General features: G+C 42.3%; 1 pseudogene; it reads left to right on the plus strand.

Annotated features, from left to right (window-relative positions):
* Positions 1-188: 188 nt before the first annotated feature.
* Positions 189-728, plus strand: LOC143639374 (ferritin heavy chain pseudogene; annotated as a pseudogene).
* Positions 729-10,785: the final 10,057 nt, after the last annotated feature.

Below are 10,785 nucleotides of genomic sequence, written 5' to 3' on the forward strand. Positions count from 1 at the left end.
GCCCAGGCCCCGGCACCGCCCCCCGCCCACTGCCCCAGGCGCCGCGCTCAGACACCCTGGCAGCCACCCGAGGACCCCGTCGCCGCCACCGTGGCCGCCGCCGCTGCCCACTGCGCAGCCCCAGAGCCCGCTCCGCCCTCGCCTTCGTGGTGGCACCCCTCCTGCCCGCGCCCGTCATGGTGCCCATCATGGTGTCGCAGGTGCGCCACAACTACCACCCCGACTGCGAGGCCGCCGTCAACAGCCAGATCCAGGTGCAACTGCACGCCTCCTACGTCTACCTGTCCTTGGCCTTCTTCTGCCACCGCCAACAAGTGGCCCTGGAGCACTTCGCCAGCTTCTTCCTGCGCCTGTCGCACGAGTGGAGGGACCGCGCCGAGAAGCTGATGGAGCTGCAGAACCAGCGCGGAGGCCGCATCCGGCTCCAGGACGTCGAGCAGCCTGAGCACAACGCCTGGCACAGCGGCCTCCAGGCCATGGAGTGCGCCTTCCACCTGGAGAAGAGCATCAACCAGGGCCTCCTGGAGCTGCACCACCTGGCCGCTGAGAGGGGCGACCCCCACCTCTGCCAGTTCCTGCAGCGCCACTATCTGCACCAGCAGGTCCTCATCATCAGCCAGCTGGCTGGCTACCTGACCAACCTGCGCAGGATTCAGGCCCTGGAAGACCCCATGGCAGAGATCCTCTTTGACAGGCTCACCCTGGGCCACAGCTACAAGGACGACTGAGCAGGACTGTGCCCAGCCCATGCCACCCCCCAGGGTGGGTCCCAGGCCGGGCCTACACGTTGCCCTTTCAGCAAGTTCCCTTCAATTTGGGCCTTTTAGTTTAATTGTTACTTCCAATAAAGTTATTTATTTGGTTTTTAGTGAAATAAAGGTGTTCAGTTGGTGTGTGTGTGTGTGTGTGTGAGAGAGAGAGACAGAGAGAGATAGAGAAACTCTCACTTTTCAAGAATGAGGGCAGATCCTTGTGTATCCAGGATTCTTTCTGCCCACCCTTGTCCCATCCACAGGCTACTCAGAATCTCCATGGGTAAAGAGGAAAGGTATACCAGGAGCCCCTGGAAAACACAAAATTAATCTTCCCTTATAAACAATGTGTGCAAGAGGATAGGACCGTGTGGGGAGATGTCATGGGGTCTCTGTTGTTATTCACTGCTGGATAAAAGTGTAAGAACTTGGTGCCTCTGGAGAAAAGTGAAGGGAATGGGATTGAGCATGTATTGAAATAAAGGAATCGTTAATTTTACCTGAAAACTTTTAGTTTTTAGTCTGAAGAGGACACAAAATGGATGGTTGTACTATTCCTTGATAAAGAATTTATGACAGAAACACTACCAGTTTTAACTGATAGGTATAGAGATTTTTCAAAATAAGGGATGGCTGTTGGATTTCTTGTTTTCATTGGAAAGAGACAATTCAGGTATGAGCACATACTATTATTCAATACCTTTACTTTATTTATTAATTAATTAATTTATATTTTATGTAGTGCTTGAGATCCAACCCAGTGCCTCATGCATGCTAGGCAAGTGCTCCACCACTGAGCCACAATCCCAGCCCACTTATGTTCTTCTTATCAGCATGGAGGAGACTTTTGGACCTGCATTTCTCCTCCAAGTACCTGGTTGGTTGCTGAGGAATGAGCATATTCTATTGACTTAAGCCAGGCAGTGTCAGAGCAGCCTTAGGCAAATTGGCCTTCAAAAGAAAGCATGTGGGGATCAATAGAGTAGGTCCATTCCATAGAGTTATCCACTACTGACATCTCTTTGTTATCTCTCAAAGTCATATCTACACTCTCACACTATTTGATTTAAATAAGAATTTGGATTTTAGACTTTAAAGTTGATACTGGAATAAGTTATGATCTTTAGAGCTGTTTGGATATGTAGTGGTTAATATTATATGTCCATTTAACTAGGCTAAGAGATACCCCAATAGCTATTAAAACTGAGTAAAAAAGATCCACCATCTCCACCATGTGGCCAGCGCAATGGTTTCATTAATGAGGTTCTTGGCATAAAAGTTAGCTAGTGAGATCGAAATAAACACACAGACTCAGTTACCTTTTTCTATGACCAGGTCCAAGACGGCTCCCCTCTCTGGTTCCCTCTTCTAACCGCCCGGCAGGGCAGCAAGGATTACTCAGGGCTAGCAGGAGAGAGAGAGAGCGAGCACGCCAGGGAGTAGCCTTTTATTGGGGAACAAGAAATTCAGGGGATAATTCCATCCAATGAAGGTTGAAGGGGGGCCGCACGCCAAGGTCAGGGTCAGTGATTGGGCCCCCGGGGTCAGTGGTCAGTCACACCCCCACACGGACGGGTTCTCTCATCAGGAGAGGGCCGGAAAGCTCCGACACACACAGCCAGAGCACCTCAGACCCTAACCGGGAGTCACTCAGTCACGTGTGAGAATGGCTCCCGACAACCATCCACACTGTGGGCAGGCATCATCCAAACTGTTGAGGACTGGACATGGTGACAATGACCTATAATCCCAGTTACTTGTGGTTGATATGAGAGGATTTTAAGTTCTAGGCCAGCCTGGGAAACATACTGATATTCCCATCTTTTTCTGCCTTTTAGCATTGGAGCTTATGGTTCTCAGGCTAGATGTTATGCCATTGGTTCCTATAGTTCCCAGGCATTCAGACTTAGACTGAATTATACTACAAACTTACAGCCAATAGGGGGACTTCCATAACTGTATAAGTCAATTCTATTCTCATGGTAAATTTCATTCATTCATATATATATATATATATATATATATATATATATATATATATATATATATATATAATATGTATATATGATATATATATATATATCTCCTACTGGTTATGTTTCTCTGGAAAACTTTGACTGATACAGGACAGAATGTGTGTATTTTGCACATGTAAAGGATAGAATATTGGGAAGGCAGGGATAAAACACTGAACATTTGTGCCCTCCCCAAATTCATATTATGAAGCTCTCATGCATATTGTGATGATATTTGGAGTGGAAGCCTTTGGTATGGAATTAGATTTAGAAGCGGTCATGAGGGTAGGACCTTTTCTGATGGCCTTTATAAGAAAAGACACCAGGGCTGGAATTGTGGCCTAGTGGTAGAGCACTTGCCTGGCATGTCTGAGGCCCTGGGTTTGATTCTTAGCACCACATATAAATAAATAAAGTAAAAGATCCATTTACAACTAAAAAAAATTAAAAAAAAAAGAAAAGATGCTAGAGTGTGTCCTCCCCACCCCCTCTCTGCCATGTGAGCACACTGTAAGAACACAACTGTCTGCAAGTCAGGAAGAGTTAATACCCTGATCTCAGACATCTAGCTGACAGAACTGTGAGAAATAAATTTCTGTTGTTTAAGCTACTGAGTCTTTGATATTTTGTTATGGAAGTTGTGAGAAATAGAAAGTCTCGTGGTCCATTTTCAGAATACAGTACTCAGCCTTAATTGAATCCAATTGTATAAATTGTACCCAAGTCCTCCAATCAGGGCAAAGGGCAGCACTATGTTAGGTATATAAACCAGTGGACTTCCTACCCAGGTGTGCTTGCTAGCCCCGTTCCGGTAACATGCCCTTCTGGCAGAAATAAAGATTTGTCTTGCCCACCCACTTTCAAGCACTTGTTTAATTTCTTGTGGAATCTCATTATATCTAACAATTTTGGCACCCAACATGGAGTTCCATGTATTACCTAGCGGTCTCAGGAATCCCCCTCTTCAGAGGGGGATTGTTGCAGTAGCCTTGGAAAGAGACAGGAAACTGCAATCCTTGAGCCAAACAAAGGACCCCAAATCTGAAGTGGATCAGCAACACAGGGAAAGGGCCTAAGCAAGTACAGAGACAACCAAGAACTTCTTTTGTGGTTGAGCCATACCAGGATTAAATAAGTGTGACCACAAGATCACACCTAGGAAAATGGTATGGGGGTATGCAAGAAATCTCCAATAAGGGGAACTGAGCACACTGGGGTGGTGGCGGGGCGGGGGGGGAGTTAAATGCACAAATGGAAACTGTTACAGGAACCTACCAAAAATGGGGAATAAAATTCTTGGGCTAGGGACAAGAAAAAGTAATGGAACTAGCCCATATATAAAAATCTTCTCCTTTGAAGAGTTCTAAGCAAGGAGAATAAAACGTGATGATAGTGAGAGTAAATCTTCCCCATGGAGGACAAATAAACCTTTGATTTCAACATCCACATTGGCTGGCAGATTCTATTCCTAATGTTCCCAACTGCACAGGCTGTTTTCAATTTTGGGTCATACTTTAAAAATATGTGATAGGCTCTATTTTACCTACTAAAAAGCTACAAGATCTTTGTTTCCTGTTTTATGTATGTGTGCACACCTGTGTGTTGTATTGTGACTACATATGTTTTTGTGATGGGCACCCTATCAAAATTGGCTTATAGATAAATGAGTACACATAAGTTTAATTAATGGATTCAAATGCCTTTCAGTTCAGTGATTTAAATAAAACTTTAACAAAAAGGGTCAATCTGAATTGATAAGAGTAAAGATGCCTTTGAAATTATTAACCCCATTGCTTCTAGGCCTTCTGGCTAAGAAGCAAGTGTGAAATTACTAACCCAAATATTTTTTCTAGGTGACCAATCAATCAGAGTGCTGATGGATGAGAATAGTCAATGGTCAACAATCAGAAATGATGGGCCCCAAATGAGATCTTGTTCAAAGGCAAAGGACACACCAAGATGCTAAAGGGGGATGGGTGGGAAAGACGGTGGAATGAGACTGACAACATTACCCTAGTTCATGTATGAAAACACGAGTGGTGTGACTCTGTGTGCAACCAGACATGAAAAATTGTGCTCTATATGTGTACTATGAATTGAAATGCATTCTGCTGTCCTATATAACAAGTTAGGATAAATAAATTTAAAAGAAAAAAGATGCTAACTAGTAGAAATATTAATGGGCAGCTTCAAGGCCTATTTCAAATGTAAATGGCCATGAGTCTCACCTGTGGGAATATTTCAGCTACCTCCTTTGTCCCAGAGGCTTGGAAAAACTGAAGGTGGGAGTGACCAGATAAGAGTTAAAAAGAAGGATTAAAATTCAGGCTAAAGGATAAAACTAATGGCCTTGATTCTTTTTCAATGCCTGTTTAATATATAAGCCCCTAAGCTAGCACACCAAAATGGGTTTTTCCTGCTATCTGGCCCCCTCTCACCCAGTGGGATCCTGATCCATTTACTCTTCCCTTTCATTTGTTGTCCATGTATTTTATTCTTCAAATCTGTAAAACAAAAACCCAGGACGTATATATGTGTATTAAGAATTGTAATACAAAAAAAAAGTACATGTATAAAGGCATAAATTGGTGTGAACATACTTTATATACAGAGATACGAAAAATTGTGCTCTATAGGTGTAATAAGAATTGTAATGCATTCCACTGCTGTCATGTATTTAAAAAGTAAATAAATAAATAAAATCAATATAAAAAAAAAACAAACAGGAGGAAGTTGGCAAAGCAAGAAATCCAGTCATGTCAATACTCTGGCTCATCTTGGAAGCTGTACAGGGATCTTCAGAAGATGAGTGAAACAGACTAATGCTCTATCACTTTGTTTTTCTTCCAGGAGTTCTATACTCCATTTTATATATTCTGTCTCTGTTAAAAATTCTGGGACCCTGTAAGCTAGTTAAAAATGGATAGTGTGTCTGCTGGACTCATGACTCAAGGGCCTTGCTGGAGTGAGACTTATCAATCCCTCTCTGCCCTTGGCAAAGAAAATGTTGGTCTGATTTTTGCTTCAGTCTCCTTCCAAATTAATCCATTTGCTTGAGAAACTGAGGTCTGTCTTAAAAGTATCCTAACTCTCTCACTAGGGCTACTCCCCTGTGTGAACACAGGGTCTCTAGAGAGGGCCAAATGTAATCAATCACACATGGAAACTCTGTCTCCACTTTAATCTCCTTTCAGGGCCTCTCATCCAATGGTGGAGGGAGGGCCTCTTTGGATCCCAGGCAGAGGATTACTTCTCAGCATGATCTGATGACTCCAAGACAAAGCCCCGCCCATAAACTACCAGTGCATGAGTAAGTTGCCCCTTTCTTTCTCTTTCTCTGACTTGCAGCAACCTCCCCCAGGAACATGGCACTGATCCTGTCCCACCGATAGGCAGTTTTATCACTTTATACGTAATTGGACTACAGGGAAAGATGTTCTTATCCTTCTAGGAAGAATAGTGGGTCCTTAGGTTTCTAACCCTGCCAGTTTCCATAGGAAAACCCCATGGCTCTCATTTTAATTGCTCTAAGACATTTTGTCCACTGCCTCCTTATCTACTAGGTTAAATGAGGATAGCAGAGTCAATTAACATCTACTCCTTCTTTCTTCTGGGTCGCAAATTTTGGTTCTGTTACAGTGAGGACATCATCTTTGGCTCTATAAATTAGATTCCTTTATACAACAACCAGCATGACAGGTCTTTGATGGCCCTAATAAATAAAATAAAGAAATAAATAAAATAAAGGTCCATCAACAAGTTTTATATATATATATATATATATATATATATATATATATATATATATATAACATTTTTTTAATGAAACCAAAAGTTAGAAAAAGGGGAGATTTGTAAGAAATGGAAAGTCTGGTGGTGCATTTTCAGAATATAGTATTCAGGCTTAATTGTAGTCATCTTAATGATAGTCCCTCCCTTTTGCCCACCCCAATTTTAAAATTAGCCAATCACATAGATTATATCTGAGTCCTCCAATGAGGGCCAAGGGCAGCTCTGTGTTCCGTGTATAAACAGGCAGACTGCCCACCCAGGCACACTTGCTAGCCAGGTTCTGGTAGCATGCCTTTCTGGCAGAAGTAAAGTTTTGCCTTGCCCACCCACTTTTAAGCAAGCGTTTAATTGCTTGTGGTACCTGGTATTTCTAAGAGAACCTCAAGCAAACTAAGATATCCAGGGAGCTGGCAAATACTGATGCCTGTATTCAAACTCACTCAATTATATTCTTATGCAAGTATTGGACCAAACAAAATAAAAGTTTATGGAAACTACATTATTGAATTGACAAATATCTAAAGGGGTTTGGAAACATTTCATTTGTATTGATGTTATACACAGAGACACAAACATACACAGGTTTACAATTTTTTTTTTTTTTATCCCAAATTGATCTATCTACCATGACCTCTCAAACTAGGGCTTACAATCCAACTTCAGCTCACCAAGTTTTTGTAATGAAGTTTTATTGGAACAGGACTGTGTTACTTTGTTTTCTGTCACTATAATGAAATACCTGAGACAGTGAAATTAAAAAGAGCAAAAGCTTATTTTAGTTAATAGTTTTCAGTCTGTGATCAATTGATCCTGTTACTTTGGGCCTGCTGCAAGGCAGGAGAATGTGGCACAGCAAAATCACTCACCTCGTGGCTAAGAAGTAAAGAAAGAAAGAAGAAGAGATTGAAGTTCCAGAATTCCTTTGAGGGATATTCTCAATGATTTTGAACCTGCCACCAGGCTCGGCCCCCTAAAGATTTAACTATCTACCAATAATGCTACTCTGGGAAACAAGCACATGAGCATTTGAGGGGTATTCAAGATCCAAACTATAGAAAGAACCAAGTCCACTTATTTACATTTTGAATGTGAGTCAATAAGGAAGCCAGAGGAGAAGGAAGTGATGGTGAGAAGGTACATGTGAGGTGAAGATCTCTGAATGAAGAAGCCAAGGAAGACATCAGAAGAATGGGAGAGGGAATTAAGTATGCACAAGGCACAAGACCTAGTGCTTCACATGTGGTCACTGCACAATGCATGAATTAGCCTCCCTTTTGAAATATACTACACAGAATTAAGAATTTGTTTCAGATATGGCATGACTAAGAGTGAAGGAGTATTTCAAATTCCTCTGTGGAGACCACACGTCCATAGTATAACTGCAAACCTACTATGCAACCCTTTTAAGAGTTGCCTGCCTTAATTGGCTCATACAGAAATGTTCAATCAACTACAACCACCAGAACTTTCATAAATATATATATATATGAAATATAGCAATTGAGTAGCTGTAATAGACAAAATTATCTGCACAAGTACATATAAATTGAAGAGCTTCATGGAAGCAAGTATTGTTGTGCTAGTTTGCAGGGCCACCTTATCCAAGTTCCTCAGTCTGTTGGACTCAAACCACACAAATTTATATTCTTACAGTTCTGGGGACTAGGAGTCAAAGATGAAGGTTTCACCAGGTTTGGTTCAATTCCTAGGCCTCTCTCCTTGGTTTGTAGATGCCCCTCTTCTTCCTTGGTCCCTCACAGGGCATTTTTTCTTAAATGTGCACATCTGCATCCTAACCTCCTCTTTTGATAAATGAATAAGAATAATCAATGGTCAGGTAATCAGGGTAATGGGCCTAATTAAGGTCTTGTTTTGTAAAGACCACATCAAGAGGGGAAGCTGCAGAAATATTAATGGGTCCTATCAAGGCCTTCATCATATTCAAAGATCATGAGATGAAACTAGATTCATCAATATGAATGACACCAGTCATATTGGACTAGAGCCCGCCTTCAAGACTTATTCTAACTTAACTGACTTTTTAAAGACCTATCCCCAAGTGCAACCTCATTCAGAGGTACTGGAAGCTAAGATCCCAAATATGCATTTGGGGAGCCAATTCAGCCCCTGACAATGTGAATGAGAATTCCATTTCTCAAATGCTGGAAATTTATCAAGACTTCTTGTCCTATTTTAACACATATTAGAAAGGCCCAAAGAAGTTTAAAAGCTGAGAGAGAATTTAAACTGAGTTTCAGTAACATAAAACAAGAGATTGGACCTCTTCATACCAAAGGAGGACTACTCTGAAGAATTATTCACCCAGTGAAGAAATAAATAATGTCTCCTCTTTACTAAGAACAGAATGTGTAAACTGTTGAGCATAAGAAACAAAAGACAAAGAAAACCCCATGATACCGAAGGGGATCTTTGTGCAAGGGGTGCACCTGGAATTTCACCAAGAAGGTAGAATTCAAATTTAGATTTCTCTAAAAACAAATAAAAAATAAAAAGGGCTGGGATGTAGCTCAGTGGTTGAGCTCCCCTGGGTTCAATCCCCAGTATCTGCACCCCACTCCCCCAAAAGAAAAGACACCTATCAGTACTTTTGATTATATCTACCAAATGGCTTTCCACTAGTGTTGTCCAACAAAGTACCTACTGGCTATGTGTGGTTCTTTAAATTCAAATTAATTGAAATAAAATATGATTTAATGTTCAGTTCCTCAGTCACACTGGGCATATCTCATGCTCCACACCCACACCTATTAGACAGCATGGATACAGAACACACCCTCTGCATTCAGTTTTGATGGACAGGACTTACTAGAACTAACTGGCCCTGATGTAATTTAACTGTTTAATCACTTCTGTAAACCTTCGATTGAAAAGATGTTTTACAGAAACCAATAAAGACACAGATTAAAGGCTGAAAGCTGAAAATGTCTTTCTCATATCAGAAGGACTCTACAAGTCTTAGGTAAAAGTCTCTGTTGGGTATATGTCTTAAAATATATTCTCTTGTTCCACAGCTTATATTTCTACTCTCTAATCTCTACATGAGATTTTTTTTTTTTTTTGTACCAGGGATTGAACCCTGGGTCACTCAAAACCTCAACCACATCCCCAGCCATTTTTTTATATATATTTTATTTTGAGACAGGGTCTCGCTAAGTTGCTTAGGGCCTTGTTAAATTGCTGAGGCTGGCTTCGAACTAGCAATCCACCTGCCTCAGTCGCCTGAGCTGTTGGAATTACAGGCATGTGCCACAGCACCTGACTACTTAGTGAGATCTTTTGATGACATGGAGTTCTTATTTTTTTAAAGTGCTTATTTTTATATAATCTACAGCAAAGGAGTCAGGGTACCTGATTACAAAAATAGAAGGCAGTGCACTCTGATATTTTCCTTTGTGTTCAGTTTTAGTCTAGTTCCATTTAAAGAATATTTCTGATTGTGTCCCACTAAATTGATGGGGGGATTCCATTAATGGTTTGCAACCCAGAAGTGGAAGAATTCTGGAATATAAGTTACAAACTATATGCCAACACTAGATAGTATGGCCCTTCCGGAACAAGCTTCCACAGTTGCCATGACTACCCATTTTTCAGGCCAATAAAATCAACCTTGCAGTGAATCAAAACTATCAGGGCAATCTGCTCCTGTCTCTTCCTCAGAACTGGGCCTGCAGCCCCCAGGTGAAGCACTAGGAGTGGGCTGTCTGCTGTGCTCTCATAGAGAACCAGGCAGCCTTCATGGGAACCTCAGTCCTAGAAGTGGCTTGTCCATCCCTCTCCCAGGCTACAGAAGAGCTGACCCCTTCTCTTTCCTTCTTCGTTGGTCCAGCAGAACTGGCCACTTCTCCATGTTCCCCCATGTGCCCCAAGTGCACCCAGCTTCTGCCTCTCTGTAGACAATGTCATTTCCCAGGCCATGTGCTTTGCCCCTGGGCCATTGTGCCTGCCTGGGTACTGTGATGCCTCTTTCCACCTGATGGAAATGGACTCCAAGGAGAGGACACGCTCTCCCAGAGAGGCAGACCACATTGCCAGGTGTGGTATCTCTGCAGAGCTGTGAGCTGGGGGTAGTGAAGAGGGGTGACTTCTGGGACCCATGGCATGATGGAACTGCTCTACCTGCTGCTGCTGGAGTAAGATAACGTGACCACTAGGAGGCCCTCAATGTAGTGGAAGGGTAAGGGCCAGGGATTGAAAGTCGGGCGGCC

Source organism: Callospermophilus lateralis, chromosome X, assembly GCF_048772815.1.
Source record: "Callospermophilus lateralis isolate mCalLat2 chromosome X, mCalLat2.hap1, whole genome shotgun sequence".
Classification (NCBI taxonomy): Eukaryota; Metazoa; Chordata; class Mammalia; order Rodentia; family Sciuridae; genus Callospermophilus; species Callospermophilus lateralis.